This window comes from Cupressus sempervirens, chromosome 8 (assembly GCF_028749045.1).
Source record: "Cupressus sempervirens isolate cs-2001-9-10 chromosome 8, ASM2874904v1, whole genome shotgun sequence".
NCBI classification, from domain to species: domain Eukaryota; kingdom Viridiplantae; phylum Streptophyta; class Pinopsida; order Cupressales; family Cupressaceae; genus Cupressus; species Cupressus sempervirens.
The window spans coordinates 9,092,836-9,105,624 of record NC_143125.1 but is presented as its reverse complement, the minus strand read 5'-3'; the positions used below and the strand labels follow the sequence as shown (position 1 = coordinate 9,105,624).

The 12,789-nt window shown below is 36.8% G+C and overlaps 1 long non-coding RNA gene across 1 annotated transcript; it reads right to left on the bottom strand.

Moving 5' to 3' along the window:
- Nucleotides 1–10,095: 10,095 nt before the first annotated feature.
- LOC149541312 (uncharacterized) lies at nucleotides 10,096–11,058 on the bottom strand. The gene is made up of 2 exons (XR_016355323.1): nucleotides 10,891–11,058; nucleotides 10,096–10,763 (listed from the first exon to the last, which is right to left on the bottom strand). It is a non-coding gene; the product is annotated as an uncharacterized LOC149541312 (long non-coding RNA).
- Between the last annotated feature and the right edge of the window lie 1,731 nt (nucleotides 11,059–12,789).

The window sequence follows — 12,789 nt, the reverse complement described above, 5'->3', positions numbered from 1 at the left end:
AAATAGGATCCGCACTCTTAAAGATAGGTCCACACATGATCCAAGAGATGTCCTTTAACCACATAAGATACCATGTCATCATAAGAAACTATACTAAAAGAAATTCCACAATGTGCTACATGAAATACACAATGATAACCGAGCAGAGATAGAGGCATGTAACTTCAAATATTATGAACATTGGATTTTGTGAACTTAGGGTAAGGATCACTACTGGCTCCACAATAAGATGCCAACTACACACAACTTGAAACCACGACCAACAATGGTTACTCCTTGAACAATAAATTGGTACAGAAAACAAAGAAATATTTTTGGTTGATGCAAGATTTTTCATTGACCCAAGATGCTCTTGCATCAGACACATGAGATAAGTAAACAATCAATGTCCACATCAAGAAACCCTGATGCTCTGACCTAAATCATAAAGATTTAACTTAGCTTTTATTATCCATGAACTATCTTCAATTGGTTTATATTTCCACTTAACAAGGTACTCCATATAGTTTTTTCCTCTGACACTCTTACTAACTTTGCTATCCAAAACCTTCTCAACGCTATCAGTCTTCCTCTTGGGATAATCTAAGTTATCTTTTAATTCCTCATCTTATTCAAAATATTAAAAGATGTATGCAATATTAAATATTGGAGAAACATCCATATCTTCTAGTAATTCAACTTCAAAAGCATTTTTGTTGTCAAACTTTTTCAAAAACTTACAAGGACCGAACGTTTTCATTTTCAACTTACTATAGGTACCATCTAGAAATCTATTCTTCTTCAAGTGAACCATAACTTCTTCACCAACCTCAAAATATTTATGTCTTCTTCCTTTATTCGCCCTCTTTTTGTACTCTTGATTACTAGTCTCTAGATTCTTCTTCACTTTCTCATGTAGAGTCTTCATGAATTCCACAAATTCTTCTTCTTCAACAATTCTCTTCGTCTCAGTATTCAAATCTCTTAAGTTAGTAGCTCCTTTAGGATGCATTTCATGAACTATCTCAAAAGGTGTTTTCTTAGTAGTTCTATTCACCAAATTGTTGTTGCAAACTCTACTTGTGCTAAAATCAAATCTCAATTAGCAAGCTTATCTCCAGCCAAACTTCTCAGCAAATTACTTGAACTCCTATTCACAACTTTAGTTTGTCCATCTGTTTGTAAATAAAATGTAGAACTGAACTTAAGCTCAGTATCCAACTTCTTCCTAAAAGTCCTCCAAAAATGACCAGTAAATATAGTATCACTATCTGAAACAATAGTTTTAGTCAACCCATGCAATCTCACCACTTTCTTAAACAATAATTCAGTGGCATGTATTGCATCATATGTCTTCCTACAAGGTATGAAATGAGCCATTTTGCAAAATTTCAACCAATACTATACTAGAATCATTACCTCTCTAAGTTATAGGAAAACCAAGCACAAAGTCCATACTGATATCTTCCCAATGTTTACTTGGTACAAGAAATGGTGAATACAAACCCATAGTTCCCTTTGTTGTCTGACAAATTCTACAACTCTTAATCATCTTTTGAACATCCTTATATATCTGAGGCCAATACTAATTGTCAGAGATCATCTTCACTATTTTGTCAATTCCAAAATATCCATAAAATCCACCACTATGTTTCTCCTTCATGATGTTATCCCTCATAGATCCTCTGGGTATGCACAAATGAATTCCTTTAAAAAAACATATCTTCCTTAATGAAATAATCATTCCACTTATCTCATTTACTCATCGTTTGATTCTTACAAGCCTTCAAAGGTTTTGCAAAATCAGGATCAGTTTCATACAAATATTTCAAATCATCAAAACTAAGTACCTCAACTCTCATTTATGTAAAGAAGGCTACACACAAGACTCCTTATGAGCTATGGTTTGGTCATCTATCATCTATGAGCTATTTTAAGGTATTTGAAATCGAATGCTACATAAAGAGGGATGAATATCGAGGGAAGTTTGAGCCTAAGAGTGATGAAGGTATCTTCTTAGGATACTCTACTAAAAGTAAGTCCTATTGATGTCTTAACACTAAAACAAATAAGATAGTAGAGTCAGCAAATGTAACAGTGGATGAATTCTCAAAACAAAATAATGAAGGGAGTAGTAGAGAAGTAGAGGACTATAAAAAAAAATTGTGTGCACCCCACTTGCTGAACTAGTAGATAAAGATAAATATATTAATGTTCGACGAGAGACCACAACACGGGTGTATAGGATTGGAAGCTTACAACCAATAAGATAGCACTAGACAGAACACCAAATGGTGTCGATAAAAGAACACCAAACTATATTCGCGAAAGAACAAGAACAAAATGAAGGAGAGAGAGAGAGAGAGAGAGAGAGAGAGAGAGAGAGAGAGAGAGAGAGAGGATATGTGTGTGCGGCGAAGCTGTACAGACTGTACACATCGATTAGCCTTAGAAGTCGACCTCAACTCCCAACCTGCAGGAAAAGTGTCTCGAATCAACGCCTTGAGGTTTTTGATCAATGCCCACTTACCCTCATGTCGGGAAGCCATAACAAGAACCCAAGCCTGCTTAAGTTTTGTCACTTGTGATCTACAAAGATCCTCATCAAGATAAATCTTGGCAGAGAGAGCGAAAAGCTTCCTCTTTGCCCTAAGAACCTGAAGGCGGTCAGCAAGTGAGAGGAACCGGATAAAGAGGTTGCTATCATGCCCAACCCAGGCACAGTCTAGTGTGATGTTAGTGATATCCAATTGGTCCTTGAGGAGAGAGTAACCCGTCGCAAGAGGCTCTGAAAAAGAAGAAGAAGAGGGAAGAGGGAGACCACAAACTCGCAAGTTGAGCTCACGGGTGGGCCTGACCCTTTCATCTGTTATCTTAGTTTGGACCAGTGCCTCCACTCTAGGGAGAGAAGTGGAAGTGGAGATGGGGTTGTTACAAATAGATGCCCATGATTTCAATTGTTGTTCTGTTTCAATTTTCAAGGAGGATTGTTTGTCGTCGAGTTCAGACTGTTTCTTCCTCAGTTGGTCGATATTAGACAATTGCAAATTGATCATTTGAAGTTTGAGTTGAGTAATATCCATATTAGTTGTACTTAGCATTGTAGGTACATCTAGGTTCTTTTGCATATGACAGTCAAGTTGACTCTCCAAATCAATCAATGTAACTAAAAGTGTCTCACATAGGGACTGCACAGTACACCGGAAAGATTGATTCTTAGCTTCAACCTAAATCAACCTATCACCGAGACTAAGAGAGAGCGAGGATGACGAAAGAGTTGCATCTTGCAAGGCCTTGTGATCAGTCTCCATTTTTGTCAAGCGAGCAACTATTTGTTGGAATGTGACTAGGTCAGATTTGGGATCCATAGCATGCGAATAAACTTGCACTCATCTAGGAAATGTGCCCTCCGTTGGATGTTGTTGTTACACAACTTTCAATTGGCAATCTACTCACGGCTCATTCACGACACATGGCCTGGATTCCAAGCAGTCGAACAAATAGCAAAGTAACAGAAAATATCTCGACCCGATTAGAGGTATTCTATCAAATAGTTGACAAGCAACACCAAGTGAGAGTTGGTGGTAAGCAATAGCCCGCGAAAAAGGTCCGTTTGAGAAGACAGAAGATGGAAGAAATGCAAAGAATTGTCAGTCCTTCACTGCAACAAACCACCAATAGCACGGCTCACTAACGGCTCTACCTTGCACTCACAGTTGTTCCTGCACTCATAGATGTTCATGCATCCTCATAGGTACCCTTGTTACTGTTACTCACTCGCAGCTCTGCACACGGCTGTTACACACAGACGACTCTGCCTCTACACTCACGGTTGAGAAGCAACCGATAGAAATTGCACAAGAAAGGGAACAAGGAGAAGAAATACAAATTATGGAACCAGTAGTTGAGGCATGTAGAGAGGAACCGGTGTTGGATTAGTATGTAAGAAGGCACCACTCAGAAAATCAAATTATTAGACACAAGGATGTTGAAGTGATGAGGAGGAGAAGAGCGAGAGAGACAACATCTCTACTCTCACATGTTGAACCTAAGGCCACAAAAGAAGCCTTAAAGGATGAACACTGGATGAAGGTCGTGGAAGAAGAAATTGAACAAATAGAAAAGAATGAAACATGGACCTAAGTTACCCGACCAAGGGACAAGAATGTCATTGGTACAAAATGGGTATTCATAAATAAGATGAATGAAGATGGAAAAGAAATCAGAAACAAGCATAGGCTTGTTTGCAAAGGATATGCACATGAAGAAGGAATAAACTATGGGGAAACCTTTGCATTGGTGGTTGGGCTAGGAGTCAGAATACTCTTATCCTTTGCAACATACAAGGAATTTAAAGTATGTCAGATGGATGTAAAGTCTGCAATTTTTAATGAAGTACTAGAGGAGGAAGTCTACATAGAACAACTTAAGGGGTTTGAATCTGAAGATGAAGAGAAAAAAGCATGTGTAAGTTAAAGAAATCCATATATAAATTGAAACATGCACCCCGTGCATAGTATGAGATACTTCACTCATATTTGATAAACATTGGGTTTCTACGAACTAGTGACAAGAGCAACATTTATTTGAAGAATGAAACTAGAGTTGGATTGCTAATTGTAGAAAATTTTGTAGATGACATCATTTTGGAAATGATGACAAGATGAGCAAGGAATTTGCAAAAGAGATGGAGATGTCCATGATAAAATTCTTCATTGGACTACAAGTATACCAACTAAAAGGTCTAATCTTCATAAGTTAGACTAAGTATGTAAAGGAGATTCTGAAGACCTTTGGACTAAAGTCAAACCGGTGGCACCCCAATGTTGGTCGGTTGCAAGCTATCAAAGGAGGATGAGAGTCTAGAAGTGAATGAGATTCTTTACTGATCTATGATTGGTAAACTATAGTATGTAGTGCACAATAGACTTGAAATTGCACAAGCAGTGGAAATTGTGGCTAGATTCTCTGCCAACCCTAAGGAGTCACACTTGGTTGTTGTAAAGAGGATCTTCAAATACATGAAGGGTATTGAAGAATATGATTTATGGTATTCTCACAAGGGAACCTTTGAACTCGATGTCTTTACTGATGTTGTTGGGAAGGTAACATCGATTATAGAAAGAGCACAACTAGAGGTGCAATCTTTCTTGGAGGTAGATTGGTAGCATGGGCCAGCAAAAAGAAAACTGTATATCTCAATAAATGGCAGAGATTGAGTATGTTGTTGCAGTAGTGAACTACACTCGGATTGCTTGGATCAAACAATTGCTTGAAGGAATTGGGGAAAAGGTAGAAGATCCAATGGTAAGGTTTCCCCATAGTTTGCACAATCTCTATCAAGTATCACTTTTTGTGAGAGCAAGTGCAGGAAAAGAGGTAAGTTTGGAGTATGTTCCAACTAAAGAACAATTAGCAAATATCTTCAGTAAACCTCTTAAAAAGGATACCTTTGAGTATCTTAGAGGAAGGTTAGGGGATATACCCCTATCATGCCTAAAGTAGAGCAGAAAGGTTAGGCATCAATCCATGGTTCTCAAAGACGATACATAAACTAGATTGATGACCAAGTGGGACTACTCCATAGTGGGAGTAGTCATAGATATAAAGGTGGTAGCTATGTACCTTTGGCATTGTTGTCAAAGAGGGAGAAGTGAAATGGGGAGACAAAAGATGAGAAGGGGAGATCTAAGCAAATAAACAAGAAGCACCATGAGCAAAGCAAAGATGACAAAAAAAATAGACAATTGATGTAACACAAAAGGAGTCAACTATCTCAAGGGGAGATGTTCAAGAAAACAAAGGAAAGCAAAGTAACAAATAAATATTTTATCCATTAAGTATGAATTAGTTAGGAAATAGCGTTGGGATTGCCTAAGGTTGTCATTAATACCAAAGGGGGAGATTGTTGGCATAAATGTCCAAAATAGTCAAATTTTGAGACTGGTGGAGCCTACCAGTAAGAAAGGTTATACAATATGTTTTCATTGATGTCAATGCACAAAAAAGGTATCAACCAATATGTGAATGGTTACAAGTGTGAAAGAGAAAGAACATGGGTTCATCCTAGCCACGGGTGGACAAGACTGGAGTAAGATTCAAGACAGAATGGTGAAGCAAGTGGTCTTCAGAATCTAGTGAGAACAAGTTGGTAGTGAGAAACAAGTCAAGATAGGTAGGTAGGGTAAAGAGACTAGTGGTCTCACAAACAGGCAGAAGGGTAGGCATTACAGTCAATACATAGAGGCAAGTTAGTCATGACTGAACACGTCATTGAGTAGGTGAGATTATTCTAACGCCTCGAAGAGTGGTGAAGAAAGTGTCATTTCAAGTTTCAACATAAAGATGGGCGGGAGAATTCAAATTTCAATTCCTCCTAGTAAAGCAAACAAGGGTCATGTAAAATCGTGAATTTTAAGGTAAAGTATAGTCTGACACATGCTACCCATGAAGAGCAAGGAAGACACGCAAGATGGAGATAACTGAACTCAAATTTGGAGTTCATGAATTAGGGTTTGAGGATGAGAAGAAAAAGATGTATATAGTCATTCATTTTGTATAAACAATTGTTGGTTGCAAGTTAAAAAGTTATAACGACGTTGAGTTAGGCTTACTACAATCATCAGAAGAAAGGAGAAAATAGAAAGGTGAAGAAAGAGGATGCAAGTGAAGTGCACTTATCAGAGTCAGTGAGCCAAAATACACGAGCATATGAGTGTTTAAGACAGGGTGAGCCAAGCAAAGAAGAGACCAAGTTTGAGTTGTAGAGTCGAGGAAGTGCAAAGCAAGTTGCAGACGGGTTGGTGATCATACTAGTGACCTATAACTTGCTAAGACATGTAGTTGCTTCTCATAGATCAAGCATTATGTTGTTCTCGTATAATTACAACCGCAAATCTCGTTGATGGTGGCCTTTGACAAGCCCTTTGTACTAAATCCCGAAATAGGGTGACACATTCATTTTGTATATTAAGTCATTTAATATAGGCCACCTTTAACAAGGTAAAGACTCTAATCAATCTTCTCCAAATCCCTTAAATGGGTGACACATGGCAGTGTCATAATATTTTTACAGGGGTAAGCTCTTAATCGAGCGCACTCTAGAGGAGTACAAACTTCGTGAGCATTGCCTTACAACTGTGGTCTTCACCCCCTAATAGGGTTTCCATGAGATAAACGTGTGTTATGTGTTTCTACTCTTGTCTTTAATACATTATTACTCACCTATTTACCAGTTAACCTTAGGCTTACACATCAACAGACCAATAAAGGAAAAAAAAATGGTCACTTTAGGCAATTGTCTCTTTAGAGCAATTACATCATTAACCAACCTTTGTACCACAAGGTCTGAAGAGGTTAAGGCTTAAGCATTTGGGTGTTGGGCTTCCCTTTTCCATTTCTCGAAAGTAATTAGATCATTTTCCAATCTATTGCTTCTGTTTGAGCAGCATTCAAGTCGACCACTTCTTTTCTCCAATGTTTAAATCCTATATCAAGTGACATTGGATTCAAAAAGAAACATTTCTTATTTTCCTTCGTGGGCCTCTTGGCCATGGGGATTTTTTGGATAACCTTGTCATATTTTTCTACAAAGCCCCTCATTGGCTCATGGAATTCTTTCTTCATAGTTATCAATTGAGCTAATTAGAAATTTTCATCATCTACACTTATGGTTTTCAAACATTGTCTTCATATAATTCCAATCTATAATAGAGCCAGAAGGGAGATGGTAAAACCAATCAACAACTGTGCCTATCAATGTTTGTACAAAAGCCTTACTACTACATCTTCATGTTGCATTGCCAACACACCACTAGCCACATTAAAAGTATTCAAGTGTTCATTAACATTAAAAAAAGATTGTCCCCATTAAGTTTGGGTAAAATATCTCTCACTTCTTTCGGCTACGGATTATGAGCAACCAAGTTTAGTGGCCCTATTACCACTCCCCATGGTTATAAGCCATTTGAAGGATTGGAGGAATACATAAAGGTGTACGATTGACAACAATAGGTAGAACTGTGTCGGGTAGAATCAAAGCTTGACACACAAGGGACACAAGGATTTTGGGTGAAGGTGGCGGCTTACTTTTAGAACTTAGGATGTGTGTAGGGCTTGGTACAAAGTTTAGTTTTCCCAACATCTCTTCAAAAGTAGGATTTATTAACCCCTCCCTACTTAAGGATCTTGTATAAAACCTTGACTCTGGTATAATAATTTTCAAGAAACGATGAATCTCCTGCATTAATTTCTTTGTATTTCAGGTACCCTATCCCTTTGCGAATTTCTCCCATGTCTTCTTCTTTGCCTAGCCAGAGTAAGCTCTAGGCTTTTTGCTATTTCTTCTTCCCTTTCTAAAACAAGACTAACTTTGTAGTATTCTTCAATGTTCCTTCTTACTCTCTAGGCAACAATATTAAGTTGACTTACAATATCCTCTTGATTGCCTTGGAATCCCAAGTTGGGTTGTAATATAGGGAAGATATTTTCATGCCGTTGTACCATGATAACTCATTACACTGTATGATCTTCACTTTTAACATCTCCAATAGAGTTGCCAAAAAATGGTTGGCTAACAAATTATCCTTCAAGTAAAAAAGTTTACTACTATATAACCCCTTTTCAAATAACAAGTCTTATAACTAATAGCAAGGTAACCTTTAATAGATTCTCCCTCTAAATTTTGAACAAGGTACAATTCCATCATAACGATCTTCAATGAATCTAAAATTATACTAAATTTAAGTATACTTTTCACCAGAAAAAATGAAAGGCTCATAAACAAGTAATGAATACATTTCATTGGTAAAATGAACTATTGTACTACTGGATAGACAGATACTTAACAACAAATAAAATAGATCTCAAACAACTAAATCATGTTCCGACAAAGATTCTAAAAACATAAAGGAATGCAAACTAAAGAACGATAACTTTGACCAATTAGAAAACAATTCTACAGAATTTCCATCTTAATAATTTCCCAAATAGACAGATTTGAAGGAACAATCAAAATCATCATTAATCTTTTCATTCACAAATTTAAGTTTTCTTTGGATAAAATTAGTATGCTTACAGAATGTTCTAGTCTAGAAAATCCAAAATTAGCACCCCTCGTTGATCTTATGATCGACATTATATAGGTTTCCATAACCAAAGTTTGTTCAAAGTATGGGTTAAAGTAAACCCAAGTCAGATGAGAAGTGAAAATAAGTTAAATGTTTCTAAAGATTACTATCCCCGCTTAACTCCATGAATTCCAAAAACTGCCTAGTTCTAATCTATTTACAAAAGGCAGTTGGCATCTCTGACTCCTATGGGTTGGGTGGGCTCATTCGGTGGGTTTTGGCTATGGAGGGGCCAAAATGCACCTGCATAATCAATTTGTTTGTAGTTTTTTAAAATTAAAATTCATAAAACTGTTATACGTAATTTTTAAATTAATTAATAAAAGTGCATTTTGCTCCCTGCATAGACAGCGCCATCCCTTTTAATTTCTCCGATCCTCAACGCATGTAGGTAAAAATATTCTGAGCACAGGTATGGCAATGCCTCTATCTGTGCCAGTTTTAAAATATTTTCTGTCACCACCATTTTAGCTTCTTTGACCTTATTAACCTTTGCTTTCAAATTCTGGCGGATATAATTCTCGTCTTTGTCCACTTCTCCATTTTCAAGACATACAAAACACAATTACATCTGAGCTCCTCGAGTGAGGTTCACTCAATTCTCTTACAAGTCTATTGGACTCGGCTCTCCCTTGTTTCAGAATTGAGTTTTTCCGTTTTGCGTTCTTTTTGCAAGTGTAGAGAACATTCTCATCTAAATTCTTTGAAAGTTTGTTAGCTTGAAACCTTACCATGCCATACTCCTATATTTATTGCATTTCTGACACGATAGCAGTCCTCATGATAGCAAGAACCCAGTGGCTCAACATAATGCAGTTGTAATTTAACAATACAAAGAGCTAAAACAGAGATAAGTTGTAGAAACTCACCTTCAAGACTGAGAATTTCTGAAAACTCTACCCTTGGCAAGCTCAAGTACCTTCATGTGTCGAACTCCTCATGGGGAAAGATTTACAGATGGCAAATAAATCATTCATTTATGCCAATAAATAGCAAAAAAATCATATCATTACGGATCATTAATTATAAACCTCGTCTACATGTGAGCTTCCCACATCATGATTACTCACATTTCACGAGACTGTCCCGAAGTTCAACTTTTAACATGATTACCGAAATATATTGTCCTATCAGTCAGTTTTGATATAATATAAGATAATCTTCTTATGCCTCCTGCTCAAAAAGGTGATCTTATCAAACTACTTGAACTGCGTGAAACATTTCAAGGGGTTCAGCAAGTTCAAATGGTGTAAAGACACATAAATGACCGTACAACAGAGGGCATGAAACATTACAAATAACTTTCAGATGAACTTTGGCCTAACACTTGAACAGGTTGAACCTTTTGAACTTGCTGAATTAGTTCAGATGGTTCAATCGGTTCATTATTTCATTCAGTCAGACTCCAAAGTTGGCACTGAAAGATGTATTTTAGAAACAGAATCACAAGAACATTGAACTGGTTTGACCAATGTGTTCAAGGAGTTCAATATGTTCAAAAGGCTTATGAAGACAAATTAAAGATTCGGGACTTTGATCTAACTAGAGTAGACTAACAAAATTTATAATTTTGGAAGGATAAACAAGAGACAATTATTCGATCTTACACTTACTCATTGTGATAACCAAAGTTGTGTGAAGCTCTTTGTCAGTCATCTGTTTCATGACAGAACAAAGCGTGGAAAAGTCAAATATCAATACACTAGAAACATGGTGCAAAGGAATGCTATCCAACTAAGGTACATTAACACTGAAGAACAGACAATCGATGTTCTTACCATACCTCTTACCAAAGTGTACTTTATGCATTTCTGAGACAAGCTTGGGGTTGTAGAGAAGGAAGCCCTTGATAAGAGGGAGTCTTAGCATCAACGATTTCTTGAGATGTAGCATAGTGCATTTTTCTTCAACGCAGAGAAATTTGAGGTGTAAGCCCTCGTAGTGCATTTACCTATGAGATGAAGAAATTTGAGGTGTTAGTCCTCGTAGTGCATTTTTCCTTTGAAACTGAGAAATTTGAAGTGTCATCCCTTGTAGTGAATTTTTATATGAGACGGAGAAATTTGAGGTGTCTGACCTCATAGTGCATTTTTCTGAGGCAAAGAAATTTGAGGTGTCAAGCCTCGTAGTTCATTTTTCTTTGAGACAGAAATTTGAGGTGTCATTCCTCATAGTGCTTTTTTCTCTAAGCCGGAGAAATTTGAGGTGTCATTCCTTATAGTGCATTTTTCTCTGAGACAGAAATTTGAGGTGGTAGTCCTTGTTGCTCTTTCCACTCATGTGAGTAGTCATAGAGGATGTCGTGTGAGAGACTCCATGACATAGCACTTATGTTTCTTCACCTTCTAAGAGTAGTTATGGTGAACATCATGATGAGATGGCAACATCACATTGAGTGATTCTATTATGAACACTAATGTTCAATTGTGTTTCTATTCATAGAAGTAGCCATTATGGACCTACCCTTCAAAAGCAGTCATGGTGGTTATCATTACTTAACTCTGATATTATGGTCCTACCCTTTGAAAGCAGTCATGGTGGGTATCATTACTTAAATCTGATATAGGGAAGGATTCCTCCATACCTAAAAGGGAGTGTTAATGAGGCATGAGACACATCGAGTCCAAAGCAACTCTTCAGTAAGGAAAGAAAATATATAAGATTGTTTCACTATCATTTACTTGTGACCGAAGAGAAATGCACAACATACAGATTGGCAGTAGAAGACAGTACCATTTACATCACATTGATGCTTGCGACAATTATATACTTGCAGTAATTATATATGCATACAGCATCCTATATACATATCCAGGCAGATTGTTTTATCATTGAAGTTCGATATTAATATATATATTCAGTCAAATCAATTTATCATTGGAGTTTGAGATTAAATATACACATTCAAGCTACTTGAGGTACATTGTGAAGCCATTCATATGAGTTTACACTTATAATTGATTATAAATCAATATTGACAAAGTTGTAATTAGACTTGATCATCTTGATAAATATAATCAGAGATTTTTTGCTTTTTCACCTTCAAGCTTAAAGGTTTTCTCAGGGTACATACTGTTCATTTTGTGTGAATTAGTTTAAAATCTGCATTCTGTAATACTCTTATCATAAAAACAGCAGCCTGTATACTCTCACTGATGCAACGAAGCCTGAAGTATAATGATATTGAGTGCAATTTGTTCCAAGCATAGTTAAGCCCTTCACCCAAACACTCAACACCATTTCCAGGGGTGAGGAACAAAATTGCAGTTGGGAGTTTTGCAACTGAAAGAAAGATATAAGGTGCAGAGAAAATAATTTCGTATAGGCAAAGAAAATGAGGTTAAAAGCTCTGAAAAAGAAAGAAAAATGTAGAGTTCTTTGTAGATTAGGAATGAACCACTTGTAGATACTAACAAAAATATCCATCGTCAGCCAATTCAAGTGACTAAGATGAAAAATAGACATAGACATAATTTAAGATGACTATGAGGCACCTCTAGCAAATAATAATCAGCTGCCTCTAGCTGAGGATGATGAAACATTTCAAATTTGCAGCAGGAAGTGAAGGTCAGTTGACAGGAAAGATTTGAAGGAAGATCTGGGAAGGACGTAAATGATGTTTAGACAATAATACATAAATTGAGGATGAGACATGAATTGATATTGTGTTTCAGATAATTTG